Source organism: Triticum urartu, chromosome 4A, assembly GCF_056163025.1.
Source record: "Triticum urartu cultivar PI428250 chromosome 4A, HENAU_Tu73, whole genome shotgun sequence".
Classification (NCBI taxonomy): domain Eukaryota; kingdom Viridiplantae; phylum Streptophyta; class Magnoliopsida; order Poales; family Poaceae; genus Triticum; species Triticum urartu.
In genome coordinates this window covers 4922229-4939594 of record NC_141876.1, presented here as the reverse complement: position 1 = coordinate 4939594, position 17366 = coordinate 4922229, and the positions used below count along the sequence as shown (strand labels likewise).

At 45.3% G+C, this 17366-nt stretch overlaps 1 pseudogene; it reads left to right on the top strand.

Annotated features, from left to right (window-relative positions):
- The first annotated feature begins 4716 nt into the window (after window positions 1-4716).
- Window positions 4717-10292, top strand: LOC147974288 (putative disease resistance protein RGA4; annotated as a pseudogene).
- Window positions 10293-17366: the final 7074 nt, after the last annotated feature.

The following is a 17366-nucleotide window of genomic DNA, read 5'->3' as shown; positions in this document are numbered from 1 at the left end:
GTTTGGTGCCGGGGCTCAGATGAACCCGGGCATAAACAGTACCGCCATTTAAAATACAAAAAAAGGCTCAAAAATACTTTTGAAAATTGCATTGTTCACGCCTGATTTGGTCTTTTTTGTCGCGAGCTCTTCGAATGTCCAAACTTCACAAAATTTTGCACAGAATACGTGCACAGGAGCATCTTGCACAACAAAAAAATTTGAAATTTTTTGAGGTTTTTTTATATTTTCAATCAAGGTACTGTTTAGGCTCCAGGTTGAATTATCGGAAGAGCTCATCTTATTCCAATATTTTTTTATGGTAAAAAAACTCCTCCTCCAGAGAGGGGGAGATGTATCTCACCCAATATTTCCACCCATCGGTGGTGGAAAAAAAAGTCTTGTTCCCCACCCTTGCTGCCGCCTGTCCTCCGTGTGTCACAGATGGCTGCACCACCCCCTACTGGCGAAAAAATGATATGATACTGATGCATTATCTTTCATCAGTTAATGTTATGTCATGTCATCAATATGCCAAGCATACATTAAATGGGGTTGCGTGATACTATGCTATGATACACCACTGTGATGTCTAAGGCTAGTTGTAATGGGGAGTATCATATACTAGTATTATGCATGATACTAGTATATGATACTACCTCCCTAATGCATAGTCATATATTAGTATCATGTAGTACTCTATTAATTGACATGCATGACACAAAGTAGCATAGCATTTAATATGATACGGTATCATGATATGATACTACATCCTCTCTTTCTTCATTTAATGCTATGACACCTCATCAAAATTGTCCAGTTGGCATGCATGATACTAGCCTTAAATGTCTAATGCATCTTCTAGAGCACGGGTAATAATATATATACTCCCTCTGTACCGGTGCGGAGGTAGTACCAAAATATTGTTGTCGTGTTATCAAGAGTCATCATACCAATCAATAATGCTTTTGAATTCCATTACAGGAGCATCTAGCTTTCAAACAGACAATGTTGGTATCGAGGTCTCCAGTCGGAGGACAAACACATGAGTAAAGTTTTTCGCTGTTGTCTGCAGTTCAGGGCTAAAATGAACGGTCTCTTAGCAATCAAATTTTGATCATAGAGATAGTACCGTCTGCAATATCGGTCGGTCCATCTCAAGACAGACTGATCTTCCCTTGTAATATGATTGAAACTTTTTCTTGTAATATGATTAAAACTTTTTCTTGTAATATGATTGAGTCTTTGATCATAGATACTACTCATGATTGCTCGTCACTCAAGTCCAGCATGGGAAGGGCCCACATATATTTCTTGCGACTGTGAAGAGGATGAAATTGGTAGCCCACCTCTCTCATAAATCGCATAAAATGGCACAGAGAAATGATATCACGGAAAGAATAGAAGCTCATGACTCCGGCAATTTTTTGTAACTAGTGTCGGGCAAAGTTCAGCCTTGCATAACCAAGTTCTCCTCTGAAATAAAGAGTTGATCATCATTTTCAGTTTTTTTCTGGGTATACATATATAGTTTCCTTTTCAAAAAATACTTATATAGTTTGTCTTGGTCTCTTTTTTCAGGGAATTTTATTCTTACTAGACTAAGATTTGACTAGTAATAATTAGTGGGGTGAGCATATTTTGAAGGAAAGAGTGAGCATTACTGAGTTTGTTCCCGATCAATGTCACCAAACTACATGCAAGATATGTTTCGAAATTATTGAAACTTCAGTTGCAAAATTTTGAATTTCCAAAATTAGGACATCACACACTTATGAAATTTGAGCAACTTTTTTAAAAGAACTACACTGTAATTGGAGGACTGCAGGAAATTATGTTATTTTGCTATTCCCCATAAATATAAATTCGATGGTTTTTGGGAGAGGAAAAAGTTGGATGCTTTGTCCGCTAGTGTTGTCCACTAGACGTTTCTTTTGTTTGGTACCAGATGACCCATTTTATCGATCGAGTGTTAGTAAAGCACAACCCTATATATTCAGCGGTACACACGCTTAAATAACCTCACCACACAAGCACATTGAGTAGAGAGACATGATCTATCCCCGTACTCCCACCGTGATGCTAACCAGCTGGGCATCCATTGCCATGATGATGCTGCTGCTGATCACGGTGCCAGCGGTCGCCGCCACCGGTGATCCACCAACGATGATAGGGATGCCAAACTGCAACACCACCTGTGGCAACGTGACCGTGCCTTACCCGTTTGGGATGGGCCCGGCCCGTTGCTACCGGTCGCTGGGGTTCAAGCTCACCTGCGACCACGGAAGTAGTAATGTCCCAAGGCTTCTGCTCTGGTGACGGTCATGCCGGCATGCTTGAGGTCGTCGACATCTCCCTCAACGACAGCACCATCAGGATCCACACAGTGCAGTCTGTAAACATGGGCGGCTGGTCCGGCCAGTGGAGCCTCGGTGGCGCTGAGACCAGCGGTGGGTTGTCATACTTCCTGGAACCGGGATACAACGAGCTCATCGTCACGGGCTGCAATGTGAAGGCAATGCTAAGGGGGAATGGGAGCCTCATCAGCGGCTGCACCTCTTTGTGCGGCGCTGGTTCTGTTAAGCCCGACATTTATTGTCGGCCAAACAAGCCATAGATACAACCCATAGTTTGGCATTTATAGCATATCAAGGCAAAATTCGTAGTTTAATTAGATTGAAGCTTTTTCTTTTCCTGCATAGTTGCTACGTGCGTAACATGCTCTTAGCTAGTTGATGTAGCTTGGAAGGTGAGGTTAATTGGAACATATTTTGTAGAAGTTAGATGCATTGTGACGGTAGGTTCAAGTTTGAAGGAAGGCCTTTGTTCAACACCGATGTTGCATGGTTATTCCCATGTAGTAGGTTTGATGTTGTGCAAGGTCCTCATAAACAGGACTGATTCTGTTCAGCAGCAGCTCAGGCAACTACTGGAAGATTTGGGTATTTGGAGCATCTGATTTCTATTTGTGAAAGGTCTTTGGAGCTTTGGTTTGCATAGTAGAAAGGCCATGATTTGTTTAGCACATAGCTTTGATTTTGATCTGTGCAGTACAAATTAAGCTCAGTCTTTCTTTTGGAAGCTTTCTTTTGTGTGCAAGACACACTTTTCCGTTACAAGGAATTGTTGGTAGTCTCTGCTGAGTGTATCTACATGACTATCCTTCTTTTCCATTTTCAGCATGTGATTGTTGATGTGTGAAAGGTAGTAATATAGAGGACTAATTTTGTTTGCATCTCTTGTTTTCAGTTCCATCTCAAGCCACTGAACCCTGCAACTACTTAAGAGGGATATATATCTACTCCCTCCGTCCAATAATGTAAGAACGTTTTTGGTTCTAGTGTAGTGTCAAAAACGGTCTTATATTATAGGACAGAGGGAGTAGCTTTTGCCCTGCAACAATATCCGTCTCTCATCTTTCCAGTCAGTTCAAGGTGCAAATTAGAAGAACATAGCGCCAAGAGTTCGGACTTTTGCGTGGAGGCTTCTTTGCAACACATTAGCTATAGGTAAAAGGGCAGGTAAGTATTCTAAGTATATCAGTGAAAATTGTTCTACCTGTGGAAATGTTGAAGATGAAATGAATCTTTCCTTTTTATGTCCTTTTGCTAAAGCAGCTTGGTATAGTTTTCCATTGTTCATCAAAACTGAATTATTAGCCCATCATAATCACTCAATTCCAAATTTGATCAAAGCTTTGATTACTTCCAATCACCCACAAATAAATATAACATCACTATATACTTTTCTGTGGTGCATTTGGAAATTTCGGAACGACACACGTTTTTTGCAGGAAATTCCACACTCCTTCTCAGGTACATGCAGCTGCAGCAGCAATCATGCAAGGTGCAAATTTTGAGGCAACAAATACGTCTCAGGCTAGCAGCGCAGGGCAAACAGGAGCTGTTCTTACTCACAGTGTGCTGCCATCTCTGTTGGAGTTGTGTCGAATATAGTGTACAAGGTAGGTTACAGTTGGACTTGTAGTTGTATTGTGTTTACATAGGATATGGAGTCGTGTCCCTCAGATTTATTCTAACAAGTGGTATCAGAGCTAGGTTATTCGGAGGCTGTGGATCGTTGATATAGAGGAAGGATCGAGTTGAATATGCAGCCGGCTGTGGCGTGGTTCTCGACGAGATTGGCAGAAGCATGCAGAAGTTCTACGCGGCGGCGGACACGCGGAACCACAGCATGTGCTGGTTCGCAGGGCTGGCGGTCGCGGATTCGATCGATCAGCAGCGGCACATCGCGTACGGGCAGGCGGACAGCAGGTCGATCGATTGACGGGTGCTGATTGCGGAAGCCCAAGGCGCGGGACAAGGCACGTGCGTGGGCAGTGGCCCAGGTGGCGGAAGCCGCACACGCTGCAGGCACGCGTGGCACGTACATGCGGAGGAAGGCCTAGATGGATGCGTTAGCGATCTACGAGAAATTTGTTGAAGACAAAAAGAGGACCGAGTCCTCATGTGATACAAAGAGGAAAATCGAATCGGCAAGGGAAATAGTCTATCAAGACATACACGTACATCGGAATTAGCAGGCGTTTTGGCAGACAAGTTCGCTAGCATTGGGAAGTTGACCAAGATCAAAGTTGCTATACACGTGAAGACCAGAAGAGTTTTTTTGGTTGGAATTGCTAGTAGTACACAGAGGACCGGAGGTTCAGTTTGCATATTTTGGGCATCGCGTGCAAAGCTCAGATAATTTTTCGCAGGGTCAGCCGTATGAAGAAGCATGGCGTCATCAGGCATCAGGTTTGAGGTGAAGAAGTTCAGGAACTGGAAACCTTGGGTTATGGCCGACATGGATGAAAGATTTGTTGACACAACAGAGATGCTTGAAGGCGTTGGGGGAAGTCATGTCAGCTAAGATGGAATTATCATCTGATGGATGGAAATTCGCCGAAGACGATTTGAGAGCCTTGAGTGTGTCGTACAGTCGAACGAGTTCGGCTGGGTTGGACTGGACAGTCTGACGGATAGACGCAAGTCGGTTGGTACAGAAGACGGTGGTGGGATCGACGACGATGACATAGGAGCGTGATGCTGATGGTGACCGACTTCTGAGTCGTGGAAACACATGGCACATGCCTAAGGGCTTGTGTGGCTTCGACAAGACTATCGCGCGGGATTGATTCAAGGTGGTGTATACACGGAGCTTGAAGTCGATGCGGCGCAGGGGTGGACTGATCATCTACCATGGAGTCATGTTGAAGGTGGAGCTGGATTGAGAGGCTATGTCGTAAGTCGACAGGGAGTCGAAGCCTATTCAGCGATGGAAAAGCGAGGGACACGTAGTTCGGACTGGAGCCCAGTGGTCTGATGGAAGCGTAAAACTCGTCATCGGTCGGTGATGATCGGTGGTACTCTGCAGTGGGGGTTTGAGTGGTGTGGGTTTGCGACCCTTGAGACTCGACCGGGACAGCGGAGGCTCGACGCAGTAATAGCGGCGAGGCGTGCGGTATGCACGGGACATGGAGATGGGCCAGGGCTCCGGTGGTCATACATGTGGTGAGACAACTGTGAATTTGACTCGGGATGACTACAAGCAACGGTGAAATTCCTTGAAGTTTCAGACAGGCGGTCAAGAAAGGAGCGGTGATGTTGAGTTCAGATAACTCTTGTGTGTGACACCCAATATGTGAGTTGTTCACTTTCACGCAGGTCAGTGATTGGTGTTTGATGGTGTTGAACTGATACTCTGGAAGTTGGGAGCACAAACTAGAGTAACAAGGAACTTAATTTTGCTCGAGTGTTGACTGTGGTCAAGAAAAGAAGGGACTACAAGTTGTAGGTGGAGTGACATGGAGTCTTTGGAGTAGCAGTGGTTCTCATGGGATAAACTCAAGTTCAATGTACATGGAAGTTTGATGCATGGACAAATTCAAGGTGGTGGAGTATATTGCCAAGGTGGAGTTTGTTGGAGTTGTGTCGAATATAGTGTACAAGGTAGGTTACAGTTGGACTTATAGTTGTATTGTGTTTACATAGGATGTGGAGTCGTGTCCTAGTAGGACACTTGTATCCTAGGCCTCTCTTATATAGCGGGGGTAGACACACGATGTAACTTATGCCAACATAAGAGCACAGGCGCGCAAGGGGGAGCCGGCGGCGTGTGCCGGCGCCCGGGTGGCCGGTGTGCGGTATTGTGACGGTGTCACGGGGAGGAGCGCCCGTAGTCAAGCCCCGGGGATGTAGCCATATCGGTGAACCTCGTTAACAAATCTCGGTATCGTGCACGTGTGATTGCTTGGTTCTCGAATGATCAACAGTATGCCTTGAATTTATTCTAACAATCTCCAGGAAAAACAATCATGGACTGGCCAACATTACAGGTCCCATAGTATTTTCAGATGCTTCCTGGGCTCCAGGACCTAAAGGGGGACCGACAATTGGAGGAATAGGAGTTTTTATCTAGTTTGCAGGTTATAGAAGCTGCTCTCAGCTGTGCATATCTGCCACTTCGACACCACTGGCGTCGGCCATTCAGGCTGAAACATTCAACATGATGCTTGCTTCCCAGATTGCTCAGCTACTCAATCTTCAATATGCCACTTTCCTAACAGACTGTGCGACATTGGCGTCAGCTGTAGTTTCTCAAGACCTTATTTTAGATCCAGGTCATTGGATAATCAGACCTCAGCTCGCACATATTGCAGGTTCCTCGGCGTTTGATATCACAAGGGTCTACCACATTAACAGAGGCTATAATTTTTGTGCTCATCATCATGCCAAGCTTGATCTCAAAATTCAGAATACACCTTACAGGTTCAGATGCTTAGGAGTAGGCAATGAAGCCTGCCTCAATGCAGTTGTAGCTGCTCTTACTACTCTGCTTAACTGCACAATTGTACATGTACGATGTTGCTAAATAAATGAAATTTATCTGTTTTTAAAAAAGGTACTTTGCTGATTCCTGCTACACCACACTTACTCTAGCGATTTTTCCCTCCCTGAAAGAGATGATCATGTGCCTTTCCGTTTCAATTGTTGGTGTTTGTTCAAGGTAATACTGCCTAGGTTTTATTTCAAGCCAAATTTGTGTGCAATGTCTTCTAGTTTGCGAGCCACACTTTCTTTCCATTTGTTGCTAGTCTCTAGTGACTAATTCTGATTGTCCTTCCTGTTACCATGGGACTGTTCATTTGTAATACAGAGGAACAAGATGCTTGCCGACCTGGCCAGAGAAAAGGTGGCCATGCTAATCGGCGCGTCCGACGGGATCAAAGACCTGAGCATCAAGCTTGGGGAGCTCAAGAATTTCCTTGCTGATGCTGATAGGAGGAACATCACCAATGAGAGTGTATAGGGGTGGGTGGGGGAGCTGAAGCGTGGCATGTACCTGACCAACGACATCATTGACCTATGTCAGCTCAAGGCCATGGAGCAAGGTCAAACCAAGGATAGGGGGTGCCTTAACCCTCTGTTCTTTTGCATGTGAAATCCCGTCCACACCCACGACATTGGCACCCGCATCAAGTTGCTCAACCAAATTTTGGATGCTATTTGCAAGAGGCGCAACAGTTTCATTTTCATCAAGCTAGAGGCCTACGAAGACAGAAAGACGAAGGGTAGGCTCAAAACATAAGTTTATAAGCCTAATTAGCAAGCGCATTGCATTTGTGGCACGTAAAGCACCACAATATAATTCCTAAGTGGTATATTTAGTTGAAATATGATGTTCAGATGGCAGGCTTAAGCCTATTGAAGCCCCCCTAATAGAATCACCACTGCTTATGGAGGTGCTTACAAGAGAGGCACCTGGTGACAAAAGTGATTGCCACATGGTGGTCGCCATTGTTTGTGGTCTGCAATGATGATGGTATCAAAGGCATGTTCACTAAGAGGATATGGCTTAGCATCACACAGGATTTCAATGATGTTGAGCTATTGAGTACGGATATCATAGCTGTTGGTGGAGACCTGCCAGGAGGTGGTGGGGCTCGAGACGGAAACCTACTTGTTGGTGCTCTCAAGATTACCATCGGGGATAAGAAGTTTTTTTCTTTTTACTAGATGACATGTGGGGTGTCGACGCATGGGACAAACTGTTGAGGGGGCCCCTTTAGCTACGGCAGCCCTGGCAGCAGAGCCCTTATGACCACAAGACATGACACTCTAGCCCCAAGCATGAAAGCTGTGCACTACCACCATGTTGACAAATTAGGTGCTGAAGATGCATGGTCATTTCTTAAGAAGCAGGAGAGCATACCTACTTACTAGTAGTAACTTCTCACTACCCTTAATATATAATAATCTAATAATCGAGCACTAGTTTACTTCCAACCAGATTAACTTGCTTCCTGTCCTAAATCCACCTTCATTGATTGTCCACCACCGTTCGACGAATACTATAGCATATACTAGTACTATTTGCTGTAACAGGCAGTGGGATTTGTATGTCCAACACAGTAAACTTCATGCACTTTTGATGCTTCTTTCAATTTACCATTAGACCTATTCACTCATGTGAGTAACAGTCAACCACACACATGTGATGCATTATGCAAAGTTCACAATATATTTCAAGAACTATATTTATAGGTAAGTTTAAGATTACAACATACACATACAACTATCGACCATGATATCACTTTTTTGGCAGTTTAATTCAGATATGACAGGATTACCTTTTGATAGTATACTTTAGGAACAATCTAGCTTATGTGTAAAAAAAAGCATGGGCACTAGCTACTGCTAATGTGTTATGTGTCTATTATTAACTATATATCCAACTCCTTGCAAGTACTATTGGCTTGCAGGAACAATAAACAAAGAACCTGAGATTGAGATCCTAAAGGATATTGGCTTGCCGATTATAGAAATGTGTGATGGTCTAACACTTGATGTAAAAGTGATGGGAGGGCTTCTATGCCAGAGGGAAAAAGAACAACGTGCTTGCAAAAAGGTTCTCAATGATGCTATATGGTCAATATCCCAAATGCTAGAAGAGCTAAATTATGCAATATTTTTTAGCTATGAGGACTTGCCCTCTTCTTTGAGACAATGTTTTCTCCATTTCTAAATTCAACCTAAAAAGAAAGATATGCTATCGTATGAAATTGTCGGCATGTGGGTCAGTGAAGGTTTTGTTCATGGAAACTCAGATGGATTAGAAGAATCAGGACTTGAGTATTACAAGGAACTGACACTACGTTACATTATAGAGCCCGATCCGGATGACATTGCTGTAGATATGTACAATATGCATGATGTTGTTCACTCATTTGCTCAACTTTTAGCTAGAGATGACGCGATAATAACTCACAATGGAGAAAATGTTTACCACAAAATTAGTTTGCAAAGTTTTCTTAGGTTGTTTGTAGAAACTGAAGGATTGGGATCAGATACATTTGACTGGAGAACTTTACAAGAGGAGAAATCACTCACATCGTTAATGATAATTGGGAGTTTCAAGATACAGATATCAATGGCAGAGCTATGTGTATAGCTGAGGGGGCTGTGGCCCCCCGCCCCTCAGCCCAACACAAATTCCTAAAGGAATTTTTTTTGGGGGGGGGGGGGACAAAATTAGAATAAAGTATTCTCATCAGCCCCACCAAACACGTATACTTTCCCCCCCCCCCCTCCCCCCCCACCCTCCACATCGCTGTCAAGCTCCGCCATTAAAGGTCATATGCTTCATTGTTAACCTTTTCAAGCCTACGGATGCTACATATAGAATCCTCAAACTTTGTTGCCTTGGCTAAATCTTTGTATAAGCTGAAACACTTGAGGTATTTGGCATTAAAAAATGCAATGGGTTAAATAGACTACCAAAAATGCAATGGGTTAAATAGACTACCAGAGAACATCAACCAGATGAAATTCCTACAACACATTAGCCTTGAAGGTTGTGAAAATTTTGTGGAACTTCCCAGTAACATTGTAAACTTAAGGGAACTAAGATTTCATGACCTTGACGAGACATCTATACATAGTATGCCGAGGGGATTTTGTGCTTTAACAAATCTGAGGACACTTTATGGGTTTCGAGCCCACATGGATGATAATTGGTCTAGTTTGGAAGAGTTTGGGCCTCTTTCCAACCTTAGGATCCCTGGATTAGAGGGTCTGAAGAATGTATCTTCTGCCTCTTTAACCACAAAGGTCAGGCTTGATGCAAAGGTCAATCTCAACATTCTGACTCTGAACTGCATGAGCAGACGGGTCAGCAATGAATTGATGAAAGATGGAGTGTCTGAGAAGGATCTAGGAATGATTGAGGAGGTGTTTGATAGCCTCTATCCTCCTCCTTGCATACAAGATATTCATACCTACAGCTATTTTGGGCATCGACTCCCAATATGAATAGAGCCATCACCTATTTTACACATGTTGGAATTTCGCCCACAGGATCAATCACATCAAATCATGATGAACACGCACACGCAAAAACTTTTACCAAAGGCACGTGTCGTGCCTCTCTTATCATCTTTATTTCTGTTCTGGTTTTCTCCACCATGATGTTACAAATATCTCAGCCCCGGTCATGTATATATGCACATCCAACCAGAGCAACCAACGACTAGGACTCCAAGCTAGCTAACCGACTAGACACAACTCCTTCTCCAATACGAACTAGTTATCCATCACGGACTAGTCCTTTACATCGATACTTACCCAGTTAATTAATTAGCATAGTCCAAACCGGACTACTAAACACACGGCAACCTTGATCACTACGTACCAAACTTGACACGCATCTAGTCAAGCACATGGCAGTTTGAACCAGCTACACACTTGACGCAACACTACTTCAAGATTAAAGCTAACAACACAAGGGAGCCCTACAACATGGAGACAAACATCAGGTGTAGTTACTATGTTTTTCTTCATCTTCTCTTGTTGATTCTGTCATAGTATAATAGTTCATCGCTAATGCTAGAGCCTGCAAATTTGTTTTGCTTGTCAGGAGTTGTCAGGTGTTGTTAAATTTCTCTAGTCAGAGGGTGAAGATGGACTGCCTCGTTTTGCTGCCCTGATGGAGTCTGCGGATGAAAAAGTGGAGGATGCAGAAAACCCAGACAAAATCGATGAGGAACTCATGGGCCAAGGAAGGAGGAATAACAAATCAAGGTGGCAACAACATACATGATTTCCTGTTGCTAGTTATGTATAGTAGAAAATGGAACTGGAGACCAGCCTGGGAGGGATCACATGGTTCAAAAGCTAATTATATATTTCCGCATTTTATTTGGTGTAATGTAGAAAACTAAGTACAGCTATGCGATGGTTGATCTGTGCATTATGCTATTTGCTTTCTTAGTTTGTCAACATGGCAGAAATATATGAGCACTTCCTCTTCGGTACACCCCCCTTAAACACATCGACGACTATTTGCTTGATCTGTGCATGACGCTATTTGCTTGGTTAGTTCGTCAAAATATATGACAGTGTATTCACTTTGTAATGCTATTTGTACAGCTACTCCTGAACTTTTCTTGTGCCCCAGTGTCTGTGTATTCACCCTGTTGCCGCTGAGGCTGAACATTGCAATCTTCAGTTGTTCTACTGTGTTTGTCAACACTGAAATCTGAAGGAGCATGCATATCAATCGTAGAACCTACTGTAAGAGAATCGAGAATGATTGATATCCATGATCAAACTGAATCTGCTGCAGTTCTTGTGCATGCAAATACAGTGCAGTGAGTCGAATGAAGATGCATGTAGGCGGCTCTTGTTCTTGATTTCTCAGGACTATGATTGCAATGCGTGGAAGGAAACAAACATGGAGACAAATTTCAACCCCAAGGTAATATATATAGTTAATCTTTTTTCTTAATCTGTTGTTGTTGATTGCATTCCATCTTAGTAGTTCAGTGGCGTATATGCTAGGGCCTGAAGATGTGGAGGATGTAGAAGACAGCCAAGACCAGAATGACCTTGCCGTGACTCTTGGAGAGGAAGGAGTGACAAGTTAAGGAGGCAACGACATTGTTAACTTCCTGCTAGCTACATACGGTGCTGCTCACAGTACTTGGCGTGCAGCTACACCAAGTTGGAACAGAGATGTATCTTGCTCCCTGTTTTCTTTTGTTTCTAGTATTAGCGGTGGTTATTTAATTTGGCCTGTATGTATATAAGTTAGCAACAGATACCTGCTGACATTAACTGCATGTACTACTCAACATGCTTTGTAATGAATGGATTATAAATGTAGAACAAGTCCTTTTGGGTTTAAGGACGACAAATGGGTGCCAGGCAGCCCTTATGATATATGCAGGAAGTTGTTGTGCTGCTACGTAAAGATCCAACACTAGTTTCATAGTTTGGCTTTCTACCATTGTGTGCTCCTTCACGAAACATCTCTTGTCTACGTCTCACGGTTCGGAAGATCTAGAATACAGATAAGTTAACTGGCTATATGAATATGATGACCAGTAGTGCATATAAGTGGGCCATGTTGAAATTCAGTATTAGAATCCTATGAATAGGACGCATCAGGAATAGGAGTTCAATCCGAAATTGAGAAGTATATGGTCGATTTGGATCAAGTTCCGTTGGATGCGAACGGGAGCTGGTGGTGCTGTCCTCAAAGCATAACTCACAGATGCATTCCAATCCGGTCATGTTTGAATGCATCGTTCCACAAAATGAAAAAATCAGCCTTTTGTCGCACTGAAAAAAATCATCAAGTATGTTAGCTTCAAGATATTGACCAAAGTCGCTAAAGATAGGATGAATTCGTTGGCTGATCGTCTGGTGAGTCCAACTCAAACAGCTTTCATGCGAGGACGGAATATCCTAAATAGGGTCGTCATCTTGCATGAAACTGTACATAAGTTGCATTTAAAGAAAATGAATGGGCTGTTCTTTAAAATAGACTTTAAGAAAGCCTATGATGAAGTGAAATGGTTGTTCCTGTTACAAACTCTTCGTCCAAGTGGATATATTGGATTGAGTCTTTTGTCTCGCGAGGACACTACAAAACATGCGATATTCTGTGATGTTTCACTTGTGTCCCGTAAAACCGTTTTTCCTCACCAAATATGGTCTCATTATTAGAGAAATGGCTATAGCCACAACTTTAATCGATGGACCCCCATTTTCAATCCATGCCACCACTATTTTTCTAACAGTGGTGGCAGTGGCATATTTGGTATGCCACCACTATATCGTTACTGGTGGTGTATCTTCTAAAATACACACCACTAATATTTGGGATACAACAGCTGGGTGAGAGACCGGGCAATCCCTATTTGACGCTGCGCTTCGCTGAAGCCGCTCGAGCGAGTACCAGGGCCAGCCCACTTCGAGCGTTAGAGCAGGGCCAGGCGAGCCGGTTTTGGGAACCTTCTAGAAGGCTCCCTCAACCGGTTTTTCTTTTCTTGTTGTCTTTTTTTTTGGTTTTTTGGTTTTACCTCTTTTCCTTTTTTTCCTTTTCTGCTTATGTTTTCTTTTTTCTTCTGTTTCTGTTCCTTTTTTTCTTTCCTTTTATTTACACTTTTTCATTTTTACTTTTATCCTTTGTTTTCATTTTTTTTCGAAATTCCAATTTTTGTTCATGATTTCAAAATTTGATCACAGTTTTCCAATTTGATTCACATTTAAAAATTTGTTCACAATTCAAAATTTGTTCATCGATATCAAGAAAATGTTCAATGTGTATTTAAATTTTGTTTTTGTGTATATCACAAAAACGATCAGTGTGTAGTTAAAAATAGTCCAGCATATATTACTAAAAATGTTATATTTAAAATTTATTCATCTTATATCACAGAAATGTGCAGTGTGTTTGAAATATTGTTCAGTGTATATCACAAAAATGTTAAATGTGTAGTTACAAATTGTTCAACGTGTATTACAAAATGTTCATTGTCTATTTAAATTTTATTCATCGTATACTAAGACATTGTTCTACATATACTATAAAATGTTCATTTTGAGTATTTTTTTGTTCAGTATATTTTGCAAAAAGTTAACTGTATTTTAAATTTTGTTCAACGTATATCATAAAAATGTTGAATGCAATTTTTAAGGATTTGCCGCTGTATATTGTACTTTAAGGTTTCCACTGCGTTTATATTGTTCAGCTTCACTATCTTTTCTGGCTAGCCTCGCTAGAATCCTGCGTGAGGTCGGTGGGTCGATCACACGCATTTGCTTGTTTCTGTTTTGAATTTTTGCCTATCGCGTGATAATTGGGCCGGCCCGTGTGTGCATCGCTTCAGCGAAGCTGCTACGATCGGACGCACGTGGGCGGCATATATATAGGAGCTCCCAATAGACGGTGCGAACCCCTCATCTCTCTGCCGCAACCACTGCCAGTGACCACACCTTCTCTCACACCTCATGGCCGGCCCACTCTGCTCCCCTCCCCACCCCGACCTCAGGCAGCGCCCTGATCCACCTCCACTGAGTGGCCCCCGTCGTGACCACTTGCTACAACCAAGAACTCAGACCAATTTCGGCGAACCCCGGTGGCTATGGTGGACGCGTAGCTCAGCCCCGACCTCGCCTCCCTCCGCAGCATCATCCCATCCATCCAGATCCGCCACATGTGGCCTCTAGCACTCGTGCCCAAACCCTCCCCTTCGTCGCTGGCGCGGCTCCGCTCAGCGGCTCAGGTACTATCCTACGATCTTCTTCTATAGTACACTATTAGGTTGTCTCCTAGTAGGGTACAGATGCTAGTTTAGTGCTTGTTGTTGTTAGCCCGAGCTAAGCTACTGGCCACTACTCTCGCTTGCTCTACTTTCTGATCTTGCTGTGCTTAAACACGCTAGTGAAGCACACATTCACTGGTGTAGCACACACACACACAAGTATCTAGTAGTAGTACTTGTATTAGCTCTTGGCTTGGAATGGAATACTTACAACCGGGGGACTTGGGGCCTATTTATAGGCAGTACAAACCGACTATGGAGCTAAGATATTTCTACTAGCTGCCCACCTCATCTCATACATGTACTAGACTAGAAACTACTACTAGTTACTACCTAGCTTGCCTTAACTGGTAAGCCACGCAAGTGTTGCCGACTTGCCGACCTGCCGATTTACTACCTTGCTAAGTAATAGCCGCTGCTGCTGCCGACATGCAACCATGCATGCATCTGTGTAAATGCTGCTCACCAAGGTTCACTCAACATTCTCCCCCTCAACCTTGTCGAAGAAGCTTGGTGTCGATGATCCCGACCTTGTCGTGCAGCTCCTGGAACCGGACACGACCAAGTGACTTGGTCAAGATGTCCGCCTTTTGCTCACCAGTCCTGATGAACTCCACGATCACCGTGCCTTTCTCGACGCAGTCACGTATGAAGTGATAGCGGAGATCGATGCGCTTGCTGCGGTCGTGAAGCACTGGATTCTTGCAGAGGGAAATCGCCGACTTGTTGTCGACGAAGATGAGCGCAGGGGCTGTGTCCTGATTCAGCATCTCGCCGAGAAGGCGAGCAAGCAAAATGCCTTGACAGGCCTCTATAGCTACCGCGATGTACTCCGCCTCGCACGAAGATACGGCGACAACCTTCTGCCTCACCGATTGCCAGCTGACGGGACTATTCCCAAGAAGGAATAGTATGCCCGAGGTGCTCTTCCGGGAGTCCACGTCACCAGCGTGGTCGGAGTCGCTGTACCCGACCAAGCTCTCGCCGTTGCCACGACGATACATGCATCCATGCGTGAGCGTACCCGTGATCTAACAGAGCAGGTGCTTGATGGCAGCGAGGTGATTGCTTGCCGGGGCTTCCATAAACCTACTCAGGTATCCGACAACGAACGTGATGTCCGGTCAGGTGTGCACGAGGCATCTGAGACTCCCGATGATGCTACGGTAGAGTGTAGCATCCACCGCCTTCTCGGGGCTCTCCTTGCTGAGCTTCAGTCGTGCCTCCATTGGAGCGTGCACGGCATGGCAGTCCTTCATGCCTGCTCGCTCGAGCATCTTGGTGGCATAGTCCGTCTGTGTGATCGTGATGCGACCACCCTCCTGGTTCACCTCCAGCCCGAGGTAGTACCGGAGTAGCCCGAGGTCGCTCATGCTGAAGAGACGATGCATCTCTCCCTTGAAGCGTTGAACCTCTTCAGGTTTGCCCCGGCGATGACCAGGTCATCGATGTAGATGCCGACGATGAGCAGCGTGTTCGCGGTGCCACGCGAGTACACACCGTGCTCAGAAGCGCTGCGTGAGAACCCAAGAGATGCGAGGCTTGCATCGAGCTTGGCGTTCCACGCCCTTGGGGCTTGCCGGAGACCATACAGGGCCTTGTGTAGTCGATACACGCCCTGCTCGTGGCCCTTGGCAACGAACCGGGTGGCTGGGAGACGTACACCTCCTCATTAAGGTCGCCGTTGAGAAACGCCGACTTGACGTCCATGTGGTGTACCTCCCACCCGCGGTGAGCAGCCACGGCAAGGATGAGCCGCACGGACTCCAGCCTTGCCACCGGAGCGAAGACTTCCTCGAAGTCCACTCCTTCACGCTGCACGTAGCCCTTGGCGACGAGGCGCTCCTTGTGCTTGACAATGGCGCCGTGCTCGTCCTTCTTCACCTTGAACACCCACTTGAGCTCGATGGCTCGGTGCCCAACAGGCAGTGTGGTGAGTGTCCAAGTGGCGTTGTTGTTGATCGACGCCAGCTCGTCCAGCATTGCATGGCGCCAGCAGTCCTCTTGCTCGGCCTCCGCGAATGTGGTCGGCTCCTCGCCGGCCATCAGATGCAAGACGTCGTCGTCATCAACGTCCTCTTCCTCGGGCTGTTGCGGTGTTGCCGCAGCCTCGCCGAGGAGATCCCCCATGCGCCGAAACCTGTGGGGGGCGCCAACGCTGTCGTCGACGTCGAACAGCTCCGACCTCGCCGTTGGCGGGGTTGCGAACTGCCTCCCGGGACCCACCTTGCTTGACGTCGGGGTGTCCGGGGACACCGTACTCGGGGACAGTGTTCTCGGGGTTGCGGTTCCCGGATCCACACTTCCTGGGCTTCCCGGGGTGGAACTTCCCGGGCTCTTGCTTCCCGGGGTCCTAGAGTACATAGGGTACTCCACGGTGAAGGAGCTGCTTTCCGGGGCCTCCCCCGACGCCTCCCAAGTCCATTGCGCATCTTTGTCGAAGATGACGTCGCGCGAGACATGCACACGCTTTGGGACGGGGTCATACATCTTGTACATCTTGTACGCTTTGAGACATGCACACGCTTTGAGACGGGGTCGTACATCTTGTACATCTTGTACGCTTTGAGATGGTGAAGACGACAGTTCCGCGCCCGTGGATCTCCACCACGGATCCGTCCGTGAACCGCACCTTCCCGGTGATTGAGCGGTCCAGCTCCGCGAACACGTCGACCGAACCAGTCATGTGGTTCGTGGCGCCGGTGTCGAGGAACCAACCCTCACTTTGCTTGCCGCCTGCAAGCGTGGGTGTGGTCACGGATCTCTCCTCGTTGAG